The sequence below is a fragment of the Marmota marmota genome, unplaced genomic scaffold (assembly GCF_001458135.2).
Source record: "Marmota marmota marmota unplaced genomic scaffold, marMar, whole genome shotgun sequence".
Classification (NCBI taxonomy): domain Eukaryota; kingdom Metazoa; phylum Chordata; class Mammalia; order Rodentia; family Sciuridae; genus Marmota; species Marmota marmota.
In genome coordinates, this window is record NW_025999999.1 from 4,375,959 (window position 1) to 4,401,923 (window position 25,965).

The 25,965-nt window shown below is 35.5% G+C and overlaps 1 protein-coding gene and 1 long non-coding RNA gene across 2 annotated transcripts in view; one reads left to right on the forward strand and one right to left on the reverse strand.

The window, feature by feature from the left end:
• Hpse2 (heparanase 2 (inactive)) overlaps nt 1-25,965 on the reverse strand; it is a 660,291-nt gene that overhangs the window by 176,250 nt on the left and 458,076 nt on the right. The window lies entirely within an intron of this gene.
• The window catches only part of LOC125617970, a 16,941-nt gene continuing 16,647 nt past the window's right edge, over nt 25,672-25,965 (forward strand). Inside the window, exon 1 of the long non-coding RNA XR_007349106.1 lies at nt 25,672-25,714. This is a non-coding gene — a long non-coding RNA (uncharacterized LOC125617970). The remainder of the gene's footprint in view (nt 25,715-25,965) is intronic.

Below are 25,965 nucleotides of genomic sequence, written 5' to 3' on the forward strand. Positions count from 1 at the left end.
GTCGGTCGCAGGTCTGCCTACCTTGCAGGCGCGGGCAGCGGCTCTGCTCTGCCCTTACTCCAATTGGGGTGACGTGACTACCACGCCAGAGGGTCGCTGGGCCTGTTCCGGGCACGGGCGGCGGCTCTGCTCTGCCCCTCTGGCTTGATGACAAAGTTAGAGAGACTCGGGTGTTTGTGACTCACTTTCTTTACCAGGAGACCAATTGTTTCTGTCACCGCTGGTATTGATGAAGTTATCTCCTCCGCCGCTTTCTGATGACATCAGATCACTGCCATGTTGGTATCCCATGCGAATGGCAGCATTTTGTTCCCTTTGCTGGGTGACCAAAGCAACGGGTGGGTCCTGACCGGCCCTCACAAGCCCCGTCTCAATCCTGTTGCCACTGCCTACGAAGGCTCGGTTGGTATTTACCTCCACAGTATTCAGCAGGACCCGGACCGAGAAGCAGTTTCCGCGGGTTCTTTAGCACTGAGCCTGAGTAATTTGTCTGCGAGACGCAGGCGAATGGCAGCCTGAAATTACCTGTTCTATAGCTGAATCTTATTTATTTATTTTTATGTGGTGCTGAGGATCAAACCCAGGGCCTTGCACATGTTAGGCAAGTGCTCTACCACTGAGCCCCACCCCCAACCCCCTCAAAACACTGATTTTTAAAGGGTAGGACCTTTCACGGTTCATGCTTCCCACCAAATAAATTTCTCAGTGGATTTGTGTCAGAGTCACTCCTGTAGCAAAACAAACAAACAAACAAACAACAACAAAAAATCCCCAATTCTCTCTTAGGGAGTCAGCTGAGCCATGGAAAAAAGAGGCTATTTAGTCAGAAAAATTGCAGGTGCTCCTGATTCTAAAAGCATAGGAGATAGAACTCTTTCCAAATTGACTTTGGTTACGACATAGTATGAAGATGCAGGGAAATGCAGAGAATACTTCTATAGCAATAGTGCAGATCCTAGGTCTCTTGTCTGTTTAGACTATCTGTTTGCAAGGTGCTCTTGAGATTGCCAGGATTCTCTCTTTTACCTCTACCCCTTCTGAGAGGGTACTTCTTCCCCGTGCAGAGCCCCTGAGCACTTGGTGCTGGGTGTTCTCTTTCTTTTATTATCCTGATGTCCACAAGTTCTGGGTTTTACTTGGTTATTTATTCTCTACTGTTGAAAGCCAGTGCTCTCTGAAGTCCTCCTACCTTAACATGCAGCCACACACCTGTTGTTCTGGATCTATTTCATGGAGAAGCAGGTGACTGCAAGGATGACTCTAATCATTTTGGTCTATTTTAGATTTGACCTTACTCCTGAGACATTGTCCATACTTCTAGGGTCTGGTCACTTTTAAAAGTGTGAGCCTTCTGGAATCTCAACTCAAAGACAAGAACATGTATAAAAAGACCCCCCTCCTTGAGAAGACTCTATCTATCACTATGTGGCTACTGATATCTTAGTATCACACTTTAGTCTTCCATCTGCTGTTTTCAGCTTGGTTTCTTGGGGTCACATTATGTATATATGCCAATAACACATGATGAGGAGTTGGCCAATAACTTGTGGATAATTTGTCTTCAAATTTTGGGGGCTCTTCCTCTCTGGGATTTTCCTCTTTAACACCTAGTCATTTTTGGCAGCCCTAAATACCAAGTCTGTCCTCCCAGATCATTTTTGCCCTTGGTTATAACCTAGAAAATACACTTTTTCATTTTCTCATGGAGATGTCTAGGGTGGGTGGTTGTGGGGGAAGTTTGGATCTTACTTTCTGAACTTCCATTTTCTCAGGTGTACTTGTATTAGTTGTACTCCAGTGCCTTCAAAAGGTTGTTTCATATATTCAATCAGCTTTGGAACTATTTTTTGTGGGAGGGCCAGTTGATATATGGCCCAAAACAGCTCCACTCTCAAACAGATTTAACAAATATTTAAAGAACAAATAATCCTTATACAGGTGTACTTCAGAGATATTGTGGGATTGTCTTCAAATCACCACAATAAAACCAGTCAAATGAAGTTTTTGGTTTCCCAGTGCATATAAAAGTCATGTTTATGCTATACTATAATCTATTAGATGTGTAGTAGCATTATGTCTCAGAAAGAAATATGCATATCTGAATTAAAAACACTTTATTGCTAAAAAGCGCCAACAATCATTTGCATCTTCAGTAAGTCATTATCTTTTTGTTGGTGAAGGGTCTTGCCTTCCTGTTGATGGCTACTACTGATGAGTGGTGGAGGATGAAGTTTAGAGCACCTGTTGCAATTTCCTAGAATAAGATATCAACAAAGTTTGCCACAAATTTCTCTGAAACATTCAATGCTGTTTGATGGTATTTTACCCACAGGAGAACTTCTCTTGAAGTTGGAGTCAATATTCTCAAAGCCTGCCATTGTTTTATCAGCTAAATTTATGTAATATTCTAAATCCTTTGTTGTCATTTTAATAATGACAATATCTTCACCAAGAATAGATTCCATCTCAAGAAACCACTTTTTTTTTTGCTCATCTAAAAGATTCAATTCTTCATCTTTTAAACTTTTGTCAAGAGATTAAAGGAATTAAATCACATCTTCAGTCTCTCCTTCTAATTCTAGTTCTCTTGCTATTTCTACCTCATATGTGGTTACATCCTTCACGGAAGTCTGGAACCTCTCAAAATCATCCATGAGAGTTGGAATCAACTTCTTCCAAACTCTTGTTAATATTGATCTCCTCCTATGAATTACAGATGTTCTTAATGGCATCTAGAATGGTGAGTCCTTTTCGGAAGCTTTTCAATGTACTGTGCCAGGATCCATTAGAGGAATCACTATTTAGTGACTATCCACAAAATCATGAAATATATTTCTTAAATAATAAGATTTAAAAGTCAAATTGACTCCTTAAAACATGGGCTACAGAATGGATGTTGTGTTAGCAGGTATGAAATAATTAATCTCCCTGTACATCTCCACTGGTGCTCTTGCTTGACCAGGTACATTGTCAGTGAGCAGTAATATTTTTAAAACAAAACAAAACAAAAAACAATGTTTTTTTCCCCCAAGCAGGATTCTCAACAATGAGTTTAACATGTTCACTAAAATGTGTTGTAAAAGATGTGCTGTCATCTGGGCTTAGTTCCATTTATAGAGCAGAGTTGATTTAGCATAATTCTTAAGGGCCTTATGATTTTCAGAATGCTAAATGAGCACTGGCTTCAACTTCAAGTCACCAGCTGCATTAGCCCCTAACAAAAGAATCAGCCTATCTTTGAAGTTTTAGGGCTAGGCATTGACTTCTCCTCTGTGAAAGTCCCAAGTATCTTATTTCAATATAAGACTTTCATCTACATTAAAAATCTGTTATTTAGGGTAGCCATCTCCATCACTTATTTAACTAGATCTTCTGGATAACTTGTGGCAGTTTCTATAACAGCACTTGATGGTATGCCTTGAACTTTTAGTTTATGGAAATGACCCAAATATTTAAACCTCATGAACTTCTGCAGTTTTTTCACCTCTCTCAATCTTCACAGAACTAAAGGACTTTGCTCTGGAATAGGTTTGGTTTAATGCAGTGTTGTAGCTGATTTGATCTTCTATCCAGGTCACTAAATTTTTCTCCATATCTGCAATAAGGCTGTTTTGCTTTCTTAATCACTTGTGTGTTCACTATATACTCACTTCCTGGTGATGGGGAAGCAGAAAAAGAGAAAAAGACAAAGGGTCTAGAGAAAAGATGAGCTCTTTCAGGGCCTGCTCTCAGCGACTTGCTTCCTCCACCCAGTCCCCTGTTCCTTCAGTCTCTGCCACCTCTCAATAGTCAATTCAATTATGAGTCCATTAATGGATTAACCTATAGATGAAATCAGAGCCCTTATGATCCAATCACTTCCTAAAAGTTAGACTTCTGAACATTGTGGCACTGGGACAAAGCCTTCAACAAATGAGCGTGTGGGAATATTCTGTATCCAAACCATAATGATAATTTAAAAGTTTGAAATGTGAAAATTATCATAATGTGACACAGAGATAGGACACATACACATGCTGTTACAAAAGACTTCTTTGATTCAAGGTTTCTACAAACTTTCAATTTGTAAAAATTGCAATACCTATGAATGCAGTAAAGCAAAGTGAATCAAGCAAAGTGCAATTAGGTGAAGCCTGCCTTTATATATATGCAAAGAACAGAGAGATATTATGCCACCATGTCATGGTGATAGAATCCTATTCTAAAAGCAACAAATAACAAAATCAGAAAGCAAAATTACCAAATCATCTTACTGATGAATATGGTAGCAAAATTCTTCAAATATCAGAAAACAGAATTCAACCAAGTACTAAAATTACTATAGTTGAGGTAGGGTTTATTCCATTAAAAAAAAAAAACAGTGCAACATCAGAAACTCTTTCCATGCAATATACTATTTCAACATATTAAAGAAGAAAACTGTTGATCTCAATAGACACAGAAAAGGAATTGGATCCACTATGACACTTTCATTACTAAAAAATTGATAAAAAACAACTCCTTACAGGCTGAGAAGTTAAGATCTCCTTAACCTCGTAAAAGTTAACTACCAAAGACCTAAAGCAACAATTGTACTTTATGGTAAAAAATTAAGTCATTCTGATTCCAGTCAAGAACAGATGAGAATGCCCTTTGTCACCTTTCCTCTTTAACACTGTACTAAATGTCCTAACTAATTTGAAAAAGAAGAAACATAACTATTGGAAAGAAACTAGCATTATGATTTAAAGTAATATGACAGCCTATAGAAAAACTAAAAAACACTATAAATTTTGAAACTCAAGAGGGAAATTTATAGTAGTTAAATAATAAATGAACATATGACATTCTTAGTGGTCCAAAATAATAAAAATAACTAATTATAAAATGTATTTAAAAGATGACATTTACTATAGTAGCAAAACTATAAGATCTTTGGAACAAATCTATTCAAATGCACAAGAAAAATATAGAGAAAATTACTAAATCAGATTCCTAATTCATAGTCATATAAAACTATATCCCAGATGGAATTAGACCCAAATATTAAAAAATTAAGACTCTAAGAAAAACAAGTGAGAGAATTCTCTATTATTTTGTAATGGAAGAAAATTTTTTGGGAGGGGTGGGGTACCTGGGAGTGAATTCAGGGGCACTTAACCCAGCCCTTTTTTGTATTTTATGTAGAGACAGGGTCTCACTGAGGTGCTTAGCATCTTGCTAAGTTGCTGAGGCTAGCTTTGAACTCACAATCCTCCTGCCTCAGCCTCTCAAGCTGCTGGGATTATAGGTGTGTGCCACTGTGCCTGGCAGAAATTATTTTTAATTATATTATAAAACAGACATAATAAATTTATATGTAACAATAGCTAGATCTTAAAAACATGTGGATTGAAATAGTAATTTGCCAATTATGTAAAGTGCTATCACTCTATATTCATGTAATTTATGTAGTTTTTCAAACATAAAAGGAGACTATATATGGTTTATAGAGTCTTACATATGTGGTAAAAATATGAAATGTGGGTTAGAAGGATACAAACTAAAATTATAAAAGTAGTTGCCTCTTAAAAATGATGGGACTAGGCAGGGAAACAAGTGGACTTCAATTTTATATTTATAATGTTCTGTTTTACATGAAAATATATGAAAAACTGAAAGAAAATATTAAACTTGTAAATTATGCAAGTGGATACATGGGTGTTTTCATATAATTCTTCTTCCATTTCTGACTTAATTAGAAGATTATAATGGGAGAGTCTTATGGATGGAAACCACCCTCTCACCTCAGGAAAAGTCAGTAGAGTCCTTTTTGAGCACATTCTATGCAAAAATTTTGAAAGATAAAAACTAGCAAACAGAATCTGGGCCAAAATGAAATGAAATCATATAGCACAACAGGTCCATTTGTACAGGTGGAAAGGAGACCTGGCAATATAGAGACCAAGAGGTTTGTATTTTCCTCCCTGGGGGACAGAAGTATGGCTAAAGTTCACTGAGTACTTGTGAGGCATTAAATGGGCTGAGAACAAGGAAAGTCAGAGTCCTTGTTCAATTATAATTTGGTTGCAGCATCATTGAAACTAAGCTGCTCTGCCTGATATTGATTTCATCTTTGGCTACCAGGTTGTGTGTCTGTCTGAATAAAGACAAGAAGTACTGCTGATGGAGATGATCAAACTGAAATATACCTGAGGGGAAAAGAATAGTCACGTGTTAATGAGTAAGAGGAAGCTGATGCTGGAGGGGTTCTCAGCACAGTCTTCTCACCACAAATTTATTTTCTAAATTTGATGAAAGTATGTGTGCAGAGTTGCACAAATGCCTGGGGTTTCTTTCTTTCTTTCCTTTTTCCAATTGTGCTGGGTAGTTTTCTTATTTTAGGACTGGAAGGGACTACATGACCCTAAGGGTGTCCTCAATGACAGACATGGAAACTGAGACCCAAAGAGGTAAATACAACTCATTACTATAGCCATACAACTCATTACTAGACCTCCTTCCAATGCTTCTGAAAATAATTCTAAGTTCCATTTCTAAAGTAGTCCGCCACTATCAAAAGGGCAGCTTAAATACATACCTTGGCATACCACCGTCCCTCTTGGTCATAGGAAAGCTCTTGGCAAAAGGAGCCAGTTTGAACTTGGCATCAACTATGTCTCTGCATTCCAGCTTTTTTATAATGCCCCTTAAACCCTCACGATTAGGTCCCAGAGCTTGAAAAAGATACAGAAGCACCTTCTGCTTCCTTTAGGATGGATGGTGGTACAATCAGAGAGGCTGCAATGCTCTCATATGGTATATGGTAGTATCATTGGATGACTCTTGAGATGTGTTCTCTCCACACAGAATCCTTCTCTTCCATCTATATGGAACCCACTGTATTTGGCAAACAACTTTACATCTACAGTTTCAATGACCCTCAGAATTCCTTAAGTCAGGCTCCATTATCCCAGTTTTCCAGAAAAGAAAACTAGAATGTAAGAAGAGAGTAGGCTAAATTGGTACTAAAGCAAGAGCTAATCTCAGGACACCCACCTTGAATCTGGGCTTCTAGCCATTCCTTAGTCCCTCCTTGCCCTGACACAGCCTCCTCACAGGTTAAATGAGCTTGTCTGGCACAGACTAACCTACACTAATGTTCCCCTGGGAGTTGCAAGCCTGAATGCAGGCTGAGAAGTATGGGGAGCAGTGAAGGGAGTGGAAAATGATTATATTCTTCAAAGGATGCATGAAGAAAGTCAGTGGAGGCAGTATGGTAAAACTTGAACTAATGAAGTCTCAAAGGATTCTGGTCTAGAAGAAAAAAATATAGTCTAGTGGTTTCCAAATCCCTGTTGCATCAGAATTGCCCAGGACTGCTTTTCATTTTCTTAATTTTAGTTCTTGAGTAGCTAATAGATTCACAAGGCTCAGAAAATCAAAAAGAACCAAGGGTATATGGTGAGAACTCTCCCTCCCACTTCTAAGTCCTGGTGACTTCATTTGCCTTCTTGGAGGAAACAAATGTTATCAGTTTCTTGCCTATCATGATTTTAACCACATATAAGCAGAGCATATATTTTTCCTTCACATATTTTTATACAAAGGCAACATTTTTTTTTTCTTTTTTTTTTTTAAAGAGAGAGAGAGAGAGAGAGAGAGAGAATTTTAATATTTATTTTTTAGGTTTCTTTTTGGCGGACACAACATTTGTTTGTATGTGGTGCTGAGGATCGAACCCGGGCCGCACGCATGCCAGGCGAGCACGCTACCGCTTGAGCCACATCCCCAGCCCCAAAGGCAACATTTTATACACATCATTCTTGACTTTCCTTTTTCCCCTAAACAATATCTTTGAGATCATTTCATATTAGTGTACACAAAGCTTCCTATCTTTGTAATCTGCATTGTTACATGCATATACCATGATTTTTATTTAGCCATGGTCCTCTAACTAAATCATTAATTTTTAAAAAAAAATTTTTAGTGGTAGTTAGACACAATACATTTATTTATTTATTTATTTATTTATTTATTTATTTATTTATGGGGCTGAGGATTGACCCAGCACCTCACAAGTGCTAGGTGAGTGTTCTACCACTGAGCCACAACCCCAGACCCTCATTATTTTAAATATTTTGCTACTATAAACAAAACTGCAATAAATAACCTTGTGTATGGTTGTCTATGAGAACCAAATTTCAGTATAAGTTCTCATACTGTGTAGCCATGTGGGCTTGGGCAAGTGAATTAGCATTTTGACCTTTTAGAAATGGAAGGAATTTTAATAACTATTTGTTATAGTATTTTCTCTTAGCATGTGCATGGAATACTCTTCCCAAACTATGCCTTCTGGAAATTGACAGCACATATTAGACTGAGAAGACCACACAACATGATTTAATTCAGAATTTCACAAATTTATTTAATAGCAGACTCATTGTTTTCAGGGCCCAACTATTAACATACTATTGAAGTAATGTTCCTTAGAATATACTTTAAGAAACTCCAATATCCTCTTATTTTACAGCTATGGACTCAGAGAGGTTTTAGAGATTCAGCACATAACACATGTTTGAACTGAACAGCTCAATAAATACTATTTGACTTTCTTTAATCAGTGAGAAAACTATCTAGGGAGAGAAAACAAACCTGTAAAATACATTTGGAAAGACTGAAATAACAATAAAGAAAAAAATGGATAAGACTGAGTTAGGACATGAAAAGACCACTTATCTGTCTCTGAACTCAGTCTTATCCATTTATTTAAAAGGTTATTTAACATTTATAGAGAAAGTAAGACTTAAAATAAGTCCCCAAAGTACAGAGGTGTGAGGGTTAGACATTACAAGAAAACACACAACATGTTCTGGGAATGAGTTTGACTAGGCCTCTAGTCTTTACCAATCTTTCTTTCTTTAGTTCCCTCACTCAATAGTCATCATTAAACACTGCTATGTACCAGGAGCATTCTAGATACTGGGGATATGGCAATGAAAAAGTCAGCTTTTTGTATATTATAGAATTTATATTCTAGAAGAGTGAAAAATAAACAGTTTCACAATGGGGATAAGTGCAAAGAAGAAAAAAAAAAAGAGGATAAAGATTACAGAGAGTGTTGAGCTGAGGGAAAAGACTGATCTTTTACAAAAGGCAGCCAGGGAAGGCCACATTCATAAGGTGACATTGGAGCTGAACCCTGAAAAACATGGAGTATCATCAGATTTCTGGAGGAAGAGTATTCTAGGCAAAGGGAGAAGCAAATGCAAAAATCTAAGGTAAGAACATGACTTCATGTTTTAAGGAACGAGGAACAGGTCAGAGTGGAGCTGGGCAGTGGTAGGAAGGTGGTAGCAGAAGAAGGGTTCAGGGAACCAGTTAATCTAGGGACTTATATAGGCCATCTTAAGGGCTTTGGTTCTTACTTGAAGTCAATGAAGAAACACTGAAGGACTTTGAGTAGAGGAATAATAGGGTCATTCCAGTTCCCTCATGAAATAGGTGAAAGCCAGGAAATCATTTAGGAGTCTATTGCAATAGTTTGTGAAAGAATGAAAATCATTTTAAATTTTAGTGACGGTAGTAGAAATGGAAGTGTTTGGAATCTGAATCTATTTCAAAGGTAGAATTAACAAGATTGGATGATGGATTATCAGATGGCACTGCAGGATAAAGTTCTGCCAAAGGAGGGCTAAATCCTGAGTTCTGGTATTCTCTGTTACAGTTTGGCCATGTGATATTGGTTCTTATTGACCAATGTATAAAAGGAAGTCCCCTTGCTTGGGGTTAGGAGCCAAGTCAAGTGATCTCTTTATGTGTCTTCAGTTGTAAGATCTATATATTTGGTTTGGTCTGTGCCTAAAAATGAGCACACCATTACCTAGTCTTTTGTATTGTTCATTACAGTTTCATATAATGAACTGCATCTTCCCCACTGTATTATGAACCCCTTGGAAAATGAGATCTTATCACACATTCTTACACACATCCAATGTTTATCAACTAATGGTGAACAACCAATCCTCAAATAATACATCTAGGGGAATTTTAGTGCTAAATTCAATTTGTAAATGAATTTTGCAATTCTTCCCCCCCCCCCCACTACTTCTTTTCATATATATATTTAAATCAAGTGCTTAAGAATAACTTTCAGTTTCAAAGAGCAAGAAAGGTAAGGGAATAAAAGAAAGAAATTCCAGTTGAATAGCTGCTGTGTTGAAGTACACAGACTAGTTAAGAAAGGCTTAAGTAAAGAAGTTGAAAGTTTGATATAGGAGCTCAGATATAAAGTAGAAGTGATACTTCGTAACATGGAAAAGGGAATGAAAAGCATTCCAAGGAGGAAAAAACCTAGCATCAGTATGAAAGTGTACACTGTGGGAAAAGAATGACCGCCTCAATTGAAGCACAGCATGTCAAGGGTGAAGGAAGTAAAATGGAGACAGATAAAGCTGTGAAGGTAAATGATTCCAGATTCTGACAGACAGGCTTTACATGTTAATCTTGTCAGTAAAAAAAAAAAAAGTTATTTCTAGAATACAATCTCTTCAATAGTAGGTCTTTATGTCAGCCTTATTCTCCAGTGTATGCTAGTGTCTATTATATGGCCTGGTAATGATATGTATTGAAAAAATTTCTATTGAATAAGCCACTATATTAAAACAGGAGAATGATATAATCAGATAAGTATTTTAGAAAAATAACTAGTGGCAGTGATGAGAAGGGATTGAGAAGTGTGACAGATTAGACAAGGAGACCAGTGGGCTGGTTATTGACAGTCTAGATGAGACTAAGCAAGGCCAGGTTTACAGTGATGTTTATGATTAGCAATAGGATTGTTGAATATAATTCAAATAAATGAATGCTAATTTAAAAAAAATTAATATCCAGGGGAATTAAATAGACATTTGTAAAATTAATGTAACAAAGATACAATTCTACATTTCTAATCAGCTCTGTTTGCTGAGAGGTCAATAATAATAACACCAAAATTGCTATAACTAATTATTTTACTTTAGAGTATAATATTCTCTCTGATATCTGCAAGACAGTTACCACTATCCTGCAGCAGCATATGATTTACATATATTTTGTCTACTAGATGATATCAAAGTCATAAAATTGCAAAAGCTAAGAAGTGAAGGTAAAGAAGGGAACTATGTACACCGCATTTACTATGCTGTTTCTTTAGTCACAATCAATCCCCAACCAGGATGGATTTCTCTTGGCAGGGAAAGGGTAAGCAGAAGGCCCTCAGTAGTCCCCACTAATACCATGGACACATGAAGGGCTACTAGAGACCAGTTCGGGGTACTGCTGGGGAACCCACACTGCTGAGTTTCCCCAGAGAAGGAGCCCAACCCAATTTGTGCCCTCTTTCTCCAGGCTCTTGCTGCACAATACCATGTTGAGACTATCCACTTCTATCCTGTGAAGCAGCCAGGGGACCACTCCTAGTAACTTAGTGGCCTGCACCTGTGAACCAGCAGATTGTTCTCTTCACCTTCTCACAACCCTTGGAAGCAGATATGCAGGCCTGATCTGATTAGCTTGGCTTGCCAATGCTTCTGAGAAGTAGCCAGATGGCTCTGTCCACCTGACCACAACCTGGAAGCAGCCAGGTAGTCTGTTCTGAATGGTTTATCCTGTCAAGGCCAGGGTAAGTGTACTGTGCCTACTCTCACATGAACCATGGCAACTGATGGGCACTCTGTACCTGCAGTCAGTCACACCATACCCAGATCCCTTGGTAAACCTATCCTGCCTAAAGAGCTGTACCACGGGTGGCATATAAATTTCGCAAATTCCTAAAGCCTAAGCTATTGAGGCACTCACAGGCATAATTGATGTTGATTACAGCTGAAAAAGCTACACAGACATTACCCTATCAAGCTCACCTGGAACCAAGCCAACATTGCCTTTTCTTTTTTTTTTTTTCCTTTTCAATTAATATCCTAGGACACATTTCCAGGAGCAAATAAATCTTTTACTATAAAAGCTGCCCTATAAATTAGGTAAAAGCCACTAATCTACCAGATATGCAAATATCAATGTAGGGATGCAAGAATAATGAAAAAGCAAGGTATAATACGCATCTAAAGGAGCACCATAATTATCTGGCAAAAGAGCCCAAAGAAAAGGAAATCAACGAGTTGCCTCAAAAAGCAATGCAAAAACAATGATTTTTTTTTTCATGGAAACTCAATGAGATACAAGAAAATATAGACAATTCAGTGAAATTAGAAAATCAACTTATGATCTCAAATTAAAAATTCATCACAGAGTTAGACATCATAAAACAAAAGATCAAACAAATTTTGGCACTAAAGAAGTAATAAATGAAATAAAAAATATAGTTGAAAGCCTAAGTAAAAAACTAGATCAAGCAGAAGAATTTCTGAGCTTGAAGACAAGTCTTTTGAAATAATCCAGTTAGATGATGAGATGTACTACATGATGGTGAGACTATCCACTTCTATCCTGTGAAGCAGCCAGGGTGATGATGGTGATGGTGATGGTGATGATTTAAAACAAATAGGAAAGCCAACAATGATGTTATGAAACATCATTAAATGAACAAATCTTCTAATATTGAAGAATATGATCATTCTTTCAACTCAAGAGGAGAAGAGGCAGATACACACATAAAAGGGTGTTCCAAAAATAGAAAAGAAGAGGAAAAGTAGAGAAAATTTATTCAACAAAATAATAGATGGATACTTTCCAAATCTTGAAAAAGATAGACATCCGGGTCCAGGAAACTCAAAGGACCTCTAATAGATTTGACCATAAAAAGTCTCTGTCAAAAGTATAAAAAGAAAATTCTAAAAACAGCTACAGAAAGGTGTAAGGTCAATGAAGGATGATCCTCATTAGACCAAGAGCAGACTTCTTAGCAAAACCTTTTCAGATTTAAGAGAATGGGATGAGGACAGGAGGAGGAGGAGGAGGAGTTAGTTACAATGGAAGAGGAGGAGGAGGAGAAGGAGAAAGAGGAGGAGGAGAAAAAATCCACAACCCTGCCAACTAGCAAAAATTACCAGCAAAGCTATCCTTCAGAAATGAAGAAAAAGTATTTCTAAGACAAGAAAAAACTTAAAAATTCATCACCACCAGACTGGGCTTATAAGAAATTCTTAAGGAAGCCCTATACTAGAAACAAAAGAATGATAACTACCACTATGAAAATACTTCACTAGTAAAGCAGATACACACATAAAAAAGAATTAAACCTTATCAACATAGAAAATTGCCAAACCATAAAAATGAAAAAAAGAGGAATAAAGGGACAAGGATATACAAACTAACCAGAAAAAAATTAACAAAATAATGAATATTTCTTACCAATAATCTTGAATGTAAATGGATAAAATTCATCCATGAAAAGATTTAGATTCTGTTTTATCTTTTTGTCACTGTAACCAAAATATCTGACAAACAACTTAGAAGAGGAAAGGTTAGTTTGGCTCATTATTTCACAGGTTTCAGTCCGTGATCCACCAGTTCCATTGTTCTGGGCCTGAAGTAAGGCAGATCATCATGTCAGAAGGGTGTAGTGGATAAAATCTTTTCAGCTCATGGAAATTAGGAAGCAGAGGAGGGGAGGAAGAGGCAGAAGAAGGAGGAGGGGGAAAGACAAGGAGGAGGAAGAGGAGAAGAGGCAGGACAAAATATGTTTCCAAGGCATGCCTCCATTGATCTACTTCCTATAACTAGGCCTCACATGCATATATTTCCACCATCTGCCAATAATCCATTTAAATTATTAATCCATTTGATGTATTAATCCATTGATTAAGTGAGAACCCTCATAATCTAATAATTTCCCCAAAGCCCCCTTTGGAACCTTGCTAAATTGAGGATCATTCTTTCAACTCATGAGACTTTTGGACATTCCAGGCTCACAACAGACTGTATTTAAAAAGAAAGACTCAAAATATGCTTCCTACAAAACACACTTCACTGGTAAAGACACACAGAGACTGAAAGTGACGAGAAAAGACATACTCTTTTAATGTAAACCAAAAGTAAGAAGGAGTGGTTATATTTCTTTTAGTTAACATAGGCTTTACATTGAAAACCACACACACACACACACACACACACACAAGCAAAAAAGTCAACAAGAGGAAAAACAATCTATAAATATGTATGTACCCAATTTAGGAGGACCCAATTATTATTATATCTAAAGGGAGAGATAGACTCCAATACAGTAATAAATGGGAACTGCTAAACCCGATTTTCATCAATGGACAGATCATCCAGACAAAAATCAATAAAGAAAAACAAATAAAACTATACTAAAGAAGAAATTTACAAAACATTTTACACAACAGCTGCATTATACACATTTTTTCTTCTTACCAGCATGTGGAACATGTTTCAAGAAAGATCATGTTAGGCCACAAAACAAGGCTCCATAAATTAAAAAAAAAAAAGTTATATGTATCTTCTCAGGCTAGACTGGAATAAAACAAAAAACCAACAACTAAGGAAACTTTAGACACTGTAAAAATACATGAAAATTAAATAACATGCATTTGAATGACCTAATTGTCCTAAAAGACCAATGGAGACACTGAAGAAATCAAAAGGGAAAATATTTCTTATAACAAATGAAAATGGAAACACAATAAATCAAAACATATTGTATAAAACAAAAGCAGCACTCAGAAGGAACTTTACAGCAAAAAGAAGAAAAAGCCAAGAAAACGAAAGATTTGAAATAAACAACCTAATGATGCAACTCAGGGAACTAGAAAAACAAGAAAAGCAAGCCCAAAATTAATAAGAAGAAATGACAGGTATTAGGGCAAAAATAAATGAAACAGAGACTAAAAAACACAAAGGATCAATGAAAAAGAGTTGGTTCTTTGAAAAGGTAAATAAAATTGATAGTCTTTGGCTAGGTGAAACATAAATAAAAGAGAAAAGACCCAAATAAAAAAGAGACATTACAACTGTTACCATAGAAATACAAAGAATCATTAGGGACTATTGTGAACAACTATATACCAACAAATTTGAAACACAGAAGACATTTTAAAAAGTTATAGACACATATAAATTTACCAAAATTGAGATATTAATATACAGAAAGCTTTAGCAGACCACTAAAATAATGAGCTTGAATCAATAATAAACATCTTCCAATAAAGAAAAGCCAGAATAAGATGGCCTTACTACTGAATTTTACCAGACTTAAAAACACAAAAAAATTAAACCAATTCTTTCCAAACTATTCCAACAAATGAAAGGGATGAAACCCTTCTGAACTTGTTCTATGAGGCCAGTATTACCCTGAAAAGGACACAACCAAAAAGAACCCAAATAGGGATACAACCAAAAAGAAAACTACAGACTAATATCTCTGATGAACATAGACAGAAAAATATCAACAAAATACTAGCAAACTAAATTTAATGGCACATCAAAAAGATTATACACCACAATCAATTGAGACTGACTGCAAGAATGCAAGAATGGTTCAACATATGCAAATCAATATATGTAATATATCACATCAACAGAATAAAATACAAAAATGATATGATCATCTCGATGGATGCAGAAAAAACATTTGATAAAAATTCAACATCACTTCACAATAAAAACTCCCAACAAATTAAGTATAGGAGGAACATGCATCAACACAATAAAAACTATGACAAATCTACATCCAACATCATATTAAATGGAGAAAGTTAAATCATTTCCTTTAAGATCAGGAACAAGTGTGTCCATTTTCACCACTATTATTCAAGATAATATTGTAAGTCTTAGCCAGAGCAATAAGGCAAGAGAAAGAAATAAAAGATAATTTTTGAGAAAGAAGTCAAGATAGCAACCTCAATGATGAGAGCTGCAAAACAAAAAAATTCTGAGAATTAAATTTAACCAAGAAAAATAATGATCTCTACAATGAAAATTAAGAAACACTGATGAGAGAAATGGAAGAATACATAAAAAATGAAAGACATCCCATGCTCATGGATTGGAAGAAACAATATTATTTAAATATTCACACTCCTCAAAATAATTAACAGATTCAATGCAGTCCCCATCAAAATACCAATGTCATTCTTCATAGAAATATAAAAAATAATTCTAAAATTTGTGTGGAAGTATAAGAGACTCCAAATAACCAAATCAATCTTGAACAAAAGAACAAAGCTGAAGACATCACAATACCTGACCTCAACACATAGTACAAAGCTGTACTAACAAAAACAGCATGGTACTGGCTTAAAATTTGACATATAGGCCAATGAAATAGAGAACTCAGAAATAAATGTATGCATCTGTAGCCAACTGATCTTTGACAAAGGCATCAAAAGCATACATTGGAGAAAGGACAGTCTCTTCAACAAATGGTGTGGAGAAATTTGACATTTATATGCAGAATAATGAGAATACACTCTTAGCAGGCCACAGTGGTGCACACCTGTAATCCCAGTGGCTTGGGAGGCTGAGGCAGAAGGATTGGAATTTCAAAGCCACCCTCAGCAACTTAGTGAGGCCCTAAGCATCTTATCAAGACCATGTCTCTAAATAAAAAATAGCAAAGGGCAGTAGTTAAGTGCCCCTGGGATCAATCCCTGATACCAAAGCAACACCACCACCAAACCAAACCAAACCAAACAAAACACTCCAGACCCCTTATTTCTCACTCTGTACAAAAATCAACTAAAAATGGATCAAGGACATAAATGTAAAACTTGAAACTATTAGAAGAAAACATAGGGGAAATACTTCAAAATATCAGCACATAAGTGCTTTATAATAGGACCCTAAAAGTATAGGCAATAAAAACAAAAATATACCAATGGAATTATATCAAAGAAGCTTGTGTACAACAAAATAAACATTCAATTTAGTGACAAAACAACATACAGAATGAGACAAAAAATTGTAAACTATTTATCCAATAAGCAATTAAAATCCAGAACATGGAAGAAACTAAAAAAAACAGTTCAAAAACAAATAAATAATCTGACTAAAAATTAGCAAATGACCTGAACAGAAATTTCTGAAAAAATAAAAACAAAACACAAATGATCAACTTATATATGAAAAAATGATCAACATCACTAATCACCATGGAAGTGCAAAACAAAACCACAATGAGATATCATCTCACCCCAGTTAGAATGGCTACAGTCAAAAAGATAAGGAAAAAGTGCTGGCAAGGATGTGGAGAAAGGGGAACTCTTATACTCTATTAGTGGGAATGTAAATTAATACAATCTCTATTGATAAAAGCATGGAGGGTCCTCAAAAAAATAAAAATAGAACTACCATATGATCCAGCTATTCCACTACTGGGTATATATCTAAAGGTATTAAAATCAGTAATGTCCAGAAAATTTCCATACTTCTACCATGTCTATTGCAGTGCCATTTATAATAATCAAAACATGGAATCAACCAAAGTACCAATGATGGATAAAGAAAATGTAGTATATATACACAATAGAATATTATTCAGCCATATGTTTTTGATCAAAACAATATTATTATTCTATTTTGTAGATGACGAAATAGAGATTAAGAAAGGTTAATTTAATCAATGTATCTTTATTATATCATAATTCATTGATTAATATATTTGATAATAAAGCTTTCAGTAAAACCTAGTTTTCTAGAATTTCATGTCTTCTTTCACTTCTTTACTGATGGACACATACTTATTAAGGACATAGTATGTGACAGTATCTGTGCATCCACTATTCAGTTCCCTGGTATGGTTTATTGGTTTAATCGGCCAATCCTGCTCTCCACCCACCCTTGAGCTTAGCTTGGTCAAGTCTATCTTTTAAATTATTTCTAATATGTAAAATTTCATAAAAATGAAATCCTGTCTTTTGCAGCAAAATGGAACTGGAAGACATTATGTTAAATGCAATAAGCCCAGCAAAGAAAGACAAACACTGTGTGTTCTCATTCACATGTAGAAGCTAATGAAGTTAATTTCATAGAATTAGAGAGTGGACTAGTCATCAGTAGAGGTTAGAAGTATAGAGGAGTGAGGAATGGAGGAAAATTGGATAATGGGTACCAAAATGCAGTTACATAGGAAGATAAGTTCTAATATTCTATAGCATAGTAATGTGACAAGATTAACTTATTATATATTTATCATTAACTTATTATATATTTCAAATGGATTTATTATATAGTTTGTAAAAAATTAGAAGAGAGGAATTAGAAAGTTCCCAATACAAAGAAAAATGATTAAGGAAATGGAAATGTTAATTACCTTGGTTATATCATTATATATTGAATAGCAATATATGATATGAATTATCATATATTATAGCAATAGAGATATGAATTAACATATCATATCTCCAAAATATGTACAAATATTACATGTCAACTAAAAGATTAAAACAATAAAATTATACCAAGAAAAAAATGGACTTAATAAACTAATAATTAATAAACTAATTTTACAAATTTGAAGTAATCTAAGAGAGAGATTTGCACAAGGTGAGCTCAAGGTCAGATGGAGAGCAGGATTGGCAGGTCAAACCAATAAATCATACCTTGGGACTGAACAGTGGATGCATAGAGACTGTTACATACCAGGTGCTCATTAAGTATCTTTCCAATCAGTAAAGAAATGAAAGAAGACATGAAATTCTATAAAACTTATAGCAGCTCAATTCATAATAGCTAAACTGTGGAACCAATGTGGGTGCCTGTCAACAGATGAATGGATAAAGAAGTTAGGATATATGTACACAATGGAATATTACTCAGCCTTAAAGAAGAATGAAATTATGGCAATTGCCAGTAAATGGATGGAACTGGAGAATATCATGCTAAGTGAAATAAGCCAATCCCAAAGAATCAAAGGCTAAAGTTTTTCTCTGATATATGGATGCTAATTCACAATAAGGGGGAAGGTCTAGGGGAGAATAGAGGTACTTTGGATTAGACAGAGGGCAGTGAAGAGAGGGGCAGGGGTACAGGAGTAGGAATGATAGAGGAATAAATTGGACATTATTACTCTGCATGCATATATTATTACACACCTGGTGTAACTCTACATCATGTACAACCAGAAGAATGAGAAATTATACTCCGTTTGTGTATGATGTGTAAAATGCATTCTACCATCATGTATAACTAATTAAAACAAAAAAGTTTTAAATTCTAGAAAACTAGGTTTTAGTAAAGGCTTTACTACCAAATATATTGATTGATTATTATGACAAATACAACATATTATTAAATTATCTAATCTTTCTCAACCTCTATTTCATCATTCACAATATAGAAAAAATAATATTTTGATCCAAAGTTCCAGAAGCAACATGATTAATAACAAACATAACTTTTGTTATAATTTAATTTTGTCTAAACTGTTGGAAAGTTAAAAATTATTGTATTTAAGTTTTATTTAAGTGTCTTTTTTTCCTTTTCTTTTCTTTCTTTCTTCCTTTTTTTTCTTTTTAAAAATGGCTTGAAAATCTTCTTGCTATATAACACTGTGAAACGTTTTGGATTTTATGATCAGGGGAAGGTTATGATATAGGTTAGTCCTTGAAATATCTCCTACTAGTGTTAAGAGTGTTCTTCAGGAATAAAGCATGTATTTTATTTTATTCCATGATCAGGGCATTTTCTTAAATGTAACCTTTTTAATTATCATTGGTCTATTTTCCCCCCAAATAAAATAGATTTAGATTTAGCACTGTCAGAACTGTTTCCTGCTTACAATGGTTAGTGTTTGGTATTAGGTTAAAGCATATGAAATTGTCTTTTTGTGGGTCAAAACAGTTGAATACTGGCAGTTTCACATGGTTCAATCTAAAACTGTAACATTTGTTATTTCCTTTTTCAATCTGCTAAAACTCCTACACAGTGCAGTCTGGGAAAGCTTGTTAAACACAGAAGCAACTGAAGAGAAAGCAATTGTTGGATAAATTCTGTAAAAGGATGCTGTGACAGAATACTCAGTGGTTTTTATTTTTTATTTTTGCAATCTGTCTATATAGGTTGTGCATTAGTTTCTGTTAGTTAAACTTCTTAATATCATTGTAGTAAAAATGCTTGTCCCCTAGATGTTTCCCAAAGTGCTGGGATGGTGAATATGCCATCCTGCAATATTTCAAGAACCTATGATGGAGAAAGTCATAGAAACTACAGATTATGAAATTATACAAACAGCTCACTGTCTTTTCTTCCCTCTCACATCCAAACTCTGGCAAACATCAGTCCCAGGCAAAATAAAGCATCTAACAGAAGTTGGTCTTCAGGCAGTCTTAAGTGTCTCTTCTGTGTGTCATTGCTAATTAGACTTCTAAGTTATTTTTTGAGCACTAGTTATATATAAAATTAAAACAAAGGAGGAGTGAACTAAGAAAGATTCTTCTTTGCCTGGCATCTACAACCCATCCTTTGTATTTCTTATTATTCAGGAATAAATTGTTATAATAATATTATTAGATATTTCTGTTGTTCTACTTCAAAAGCATTGTCAAAGGAACTTGGGGGCCTGAGAGTTAGTAGTTTGGTGTGAAGGAATGAGGGCAGGAAAAAGCCATGCTCAATCCTAACTCTTAATAAGGATCCTTGGATTCCTTATGAGATCTGTGGATGGGCTCTAGGGAATCCATAAAAACCTTAGAATTATGGAAAGTTATGTGTGTGTGTGTGTGTGTGTGTGTGTAATTTTGCCCACATATATAGGCATTTTTCTAAGATCAATAGTTTTCATCAGAATTGGAAAAGGATTGATTACCTTGAAGAATGTTTTAAACCCAAATAAGTGGTGCTGAACTTTTGGCTCCTGTGGTAAGGGATAAGATTTCCTGGGATTTTGAGTGCCACCATCCACAGCCTGTCCATTGATTAGCCTGAGTCAGTTTGTTTTCTGAAGTATTGAAAGTCTGCTGCTGTGGGGATGCTCCCAGTTGTGCCCTGGGTAGAACAGAGGCTATGTGCCTTCCTTATGGCAAAACTTGGCTCTTTATGAAATGAAAATGTCCTGTATGCTATGTGGAAATAACTATCCCTTCACTCAGCTCATGGTAAATCTCAAAAAGAGAAGGTGCTTTCCAAACCCAGCTGGCCTTCCCTTACCCACCCCAAGCCCATTAGGCTAACTCCAAATTTACAAAATTAGCCACATAGAATAGGAAATGCAAATGTTAAAGTGCTCATAGTATTTGGCCACACTTTTCAAATGATTCATATTAAAATATCATATGTGAAAGTTGAATATGTATTGGAAAAACTATAATTACCCACAATATAAGTGAATTTTATTTTATTTTTGGTACCAGGGATTAAACTCAGGGGCACTCCACCACTACGCCACAACCCCAGCCTTATTTTGTAAAAAGTACAGAAATTTTGAATTTCTTGACTTCTATAGGAAAGCATCTATCTTTAACAAAAACGTGTGTTGGTGATGGTTCTCTTATGCTACACTTAACTTTATTTCCTTTTATTTATATGAAATTAAGTGGGAAGGGAAAAAAAAAACACAGCTATCCACCCCTCACCAAAATACCAGAAGAAAACCAGAGTTATGCTGTCATCTAACAATAATATATTCTGTTTAAGAAACTGCCTGATTCCTCTAAACAATAATGAAATTATATCCTGCACGTGCTCAAAACCATCTCCGGATCTTCTAATGACATTGTGATTATTTCACTTTTATTCTTTTTTTTTTACTTTTAAAAATAATATATGATATGTCAAGATCATTGTATTGTCTTGAGCAACTAATAAAAAAATCATCTTTTATTAATTATACAATTTTCTGAAGTTTAAAGGCAGCAAAACTTTCCTCAGGACAAATTCCAAGAGCTACTTAATTTGAGTTAGATTTTGTTCCTCAGAAAAGAGTGATAAGTTTCAGAGGTGATGATGGTAGAGATGGTGGGGAGAGACGTGGCAATGCAAGTTGGTTGGGACCTCCAGTTTCAGCAGCCATAAATTTGGAAGACGACATGTGGATGCATGACTATTTTTTTGCCAAAAAGAGTAAAAAATTGGACAATTTTCCTAATGAGAACAAATGTCTGTCAGGGTAGATGATTCTCAGAGTGTACTCAGCCCTTTCTCTAAAGACAGTAGGTAGGCTTACACTCATGTCATCAAGATAACTTTCACTACAAAGTTTCTCAGGAGAAAAAATTTAATTGCTGTTGCTATCATATACATGCATTCTATTTAACCTTATAAAACTTCAAATGGTGAGTGTCTCTTGTTTAATTTTTCTAAGAAAAAGTTAAATTATATTTTTTAAAAGTTAATATGAAATTCATAATTATAAAAAATATTCAATCAATATGTTCCCCAAAATAAAAAGTGAATAACATAGGAATATAAAATACAGAGCACAAGTATAAAATAATAATTGCAATAAAATAGTAAAATAAATCTAACTACATTGATAAATAACATTCATTTTCTATAAAGCAGTTAATATTCCAAGCTCATGTATCTCTATTGAAACACAAGTCATTGTGTCAGTATGCATTGATGCTTAGTTCTGTGATCCACTCCAAAGACAATGGTCAGAAACATGGAGAACTGATACCAATGAACTACTAACAGTAACTACTAAAAATAACTTAACCTGAGATTAAATTTGAAAAGTGTTACAAAGTTTATCTGAGATGAGAAATTAAAATATATTACCAAAATTGAAAAATTGGGGTGACTTCCAATATATCTATGATTTTTGCAGTTGCTATCAGGTACAGCTTGCCCCATTTAATAATAGTTGTATGAGATCCTGGGTTCCAATCACCTGTGAGGTTTACGTGTTCTGTATTGTAGAATCCAAACTCCCAAATGAATATAACCAACAATCCATGTAATTTGAGGAATACAATCAAACAGACATGCTCACTGCACAGAGTAAGGCTGAAAGTCAAATATCCACACTGAGGTAACACAGCTTTCAAAGGGATCAAATGACACCAGAGACAAATATATCAAGTTGTTGTGGCAACTGATCCAAGTGTGGTCCAGCTGTTCCCAGTGTGTTTCCCCAACATCAGAGGTTATTCACTCAGGGCAAACCATAAAAATACCTCCTTGCTCATAAAAAGACATTCCCTGTCTCCTACGCCAGACTGCTCATCTCCTTAGGCTATGCCCTTCCCATTCGTTCTTCTCATATGCTCATCAGAGTAGGACTTTGGGAGAATCCTGCCAATAATTACACTTGGGTTCCCTAATTCAACAGAAAGGCAGTTTCCTTTAGAAGAGCAGGGGAGCACATGACTCCACCCACAGCAACTCACCCATTCAACTGTCCTTTTCCAGCCTGCTTCTTTTGACCAGGTGTCTGTACTCAGCCTGTCTGGGCAGATCTTTCAAAATGCATTCAAGTGGAAGCTGAGCTATTTATTTTATTTTTTTCTATAAAACAGATTGTGAAGGATGCCTATTAAAAAGACCTACTAAGAAAAATGTTGTAGTGGAAAGAGCATGAACTCTGCTTTGTGAACAGACTGCAATTAAATCCTGGACCACTGTTAACTAGCTGTGAGTCCTTAAACAATGTATGTACTCTCTCTGAAACAAACTTACCTCATCTGAAGAATATGGTGGTAATGATGTTTGTTTTATTAGGGCAGTTCTTAATGTGTATATTAAATACCTGGGGGTCTTATTAACATGCATATTCTAACTCAGTGGATTCCTAGAATCTCCCTTTCTAAAAACTCCCTGGTGATGATGGTGCTGATGGTCTGGAGCACCCTTTAGCAACAAGGTCAAAAGGGTTTTCCAGGATTTAACTTTATATAAAAAAGCTACAACAATATTTGACCCATGGAATGTTTTCAGTTTATGTTACTTTTTAATTTTTATTTTCATCTGTTCATCCTCATACAAAACACTGTGCATGCAAGAGCTTCTGTTCCTCTGAGGATTTGCACTTTGAGATAACAAAACAGAATTCTAATAACATAAAATCTCCCATTTTTTTCAAAACACTAGAGAAACTAGGGATAACAGGAACTTATCTCAACATCGTAAAGGCTATCTACGCTAAGCCCCAGGCCAACATCTTTCTAAATGGAGAAAAACTGAAGGCATTCCCTCTAAAAACTGAAACAAGAAAGGGATGCCCTCTTTCACCACTTCTATTTAACATAGTTCTTGAAACACTGGCCAGAGCAATTAGACAGACAGAAGAAATTAAAGGAATACAAATAGGATAAAAAGAACTTAAATTAGCACTATTTGCTGATGATATGATTCTATACAGAAGACCCAAAAAAATCTCCACCAGAAAACTCCCAGAACTAGTAAATGAATTCAGCAAAGTAGCAGGATATAAAATCAACACCCATAAATCAAAGGCATTTCTGTATATCAGTGACAAATCCTCTGAGAAGGAAATGAGGAAAACTACTCCTTTTACAAATAGCCTCAAATAAAAATGAAATACTTGGGAATCAACTAAACAAAAGAGGTGAAATATCTATTCAATGAAAACTACAGAACCCTAAAGAAAGAAATCAAAGAAAACCTTAGAAGATGGAAAGATCTACCTTGCTCTTGGATAGGCAGAATTAATATTATCAAAATGACCATACTATCAAAAGCACTATACAGACTTAATACAATTCAATCAAAATCCCAATGGCATTCCTCATAGAAATAGAAAAAGCAATCATGAAATTCATCTGGAAAAATAGGAGACCCAGAATAGCTAAAGCAATACTTAATAGGAAAAGTGAAGCAGGTGGCATCACTATACCAGACCTTAAACTATACCACAGAGTAACAGTAACAAAAACAGCATGATATTGGCACCAAAACAGACTGGTAGACCAATGGTACAGAATAGAGGACACAGAGACTAACCTACAAAATTACAATTATCTTATATTAGACAAAGGCGCCAAAAACATGCATTGAAGAAAAGATAGCCTCTTCAACAAATGGTGCTGGGAAAATTGGAAATCCATATGCAACAACATGAAATTAAAATCCTATCTCTCACCATGCACAAAACTCAACTCAAAGTGGATCAAGGAACTAGGAATTAAACCAGAGACTCTGCGTCTAATAGAAGAAAAAGTAGACCCTAATCTTCATCATGTGGGATTAGACCCCAACTTCCTGAAGCACAAGAATTAAAATCAAGAATCAATAAATGGGATGGAATCAAACTAAAATGTTTCTTCTCGGCAAAAGAAACAATCTGTGAGGTGAACAAAGAGACTACATCCTGGGAGCAAATTTTTACCCCTCACATATCAGATAGAACACTAATCTCTAGGGTATATAAAGAAGTCAAAAAGCTAAGCACCAAAAAAATAACCCAATCAACAAATGGGCCAAGAACCTGAACAGACACTTCTCAGAAGAGGATATACAATCAATCAACAAATATATGAAAAAATGTTCATCATCTTTAGCAATTAGAGAAATGCAAATCAAAACTACTCTAAGATATCATCTCACTCCAGTCAGAATGGCAGATATTATGAAGGACAACAATAAGTGTTGGCGAGGATGTGGGGAAAAACGCTCATTCATACATTGCTGATGGGACTTCAAATTGATGCAGCCAATATGGAAAGCAGTATGGATATTCCTTGGAAAACTGGGAATGGAATCACCATTTGATCCAGCTATCCCTCTCCTTGGTCTATACCCAAAGGACTTAAAAACAGCATACTACAGGGACACAGCCACATCAATGTTTATAGCAGCACAATTCGTAATAGCTAAACTATGGAACCAACCTAGATGCCCTTCAGTAGATGAATGGATTAAAAAAATGTGGCATATATACACAATGGAATATTACTCAGCAATAAAAGAGAGTAAAATTATGGCATTTGCAGGTCAATGGATAGAGTTGGAGAAGATAATGCTAAGTGAAGTTAGCCAATCTCAAAAAAACAAATGCTGAATGTTTTCTCTGATATAAGGAGTCTGGCTAATAGTAGGGTGGGGAGGGGGAGCATGGGAGGAATAGAAGAACTCTAAATAGTGCAAAGGGTGGGA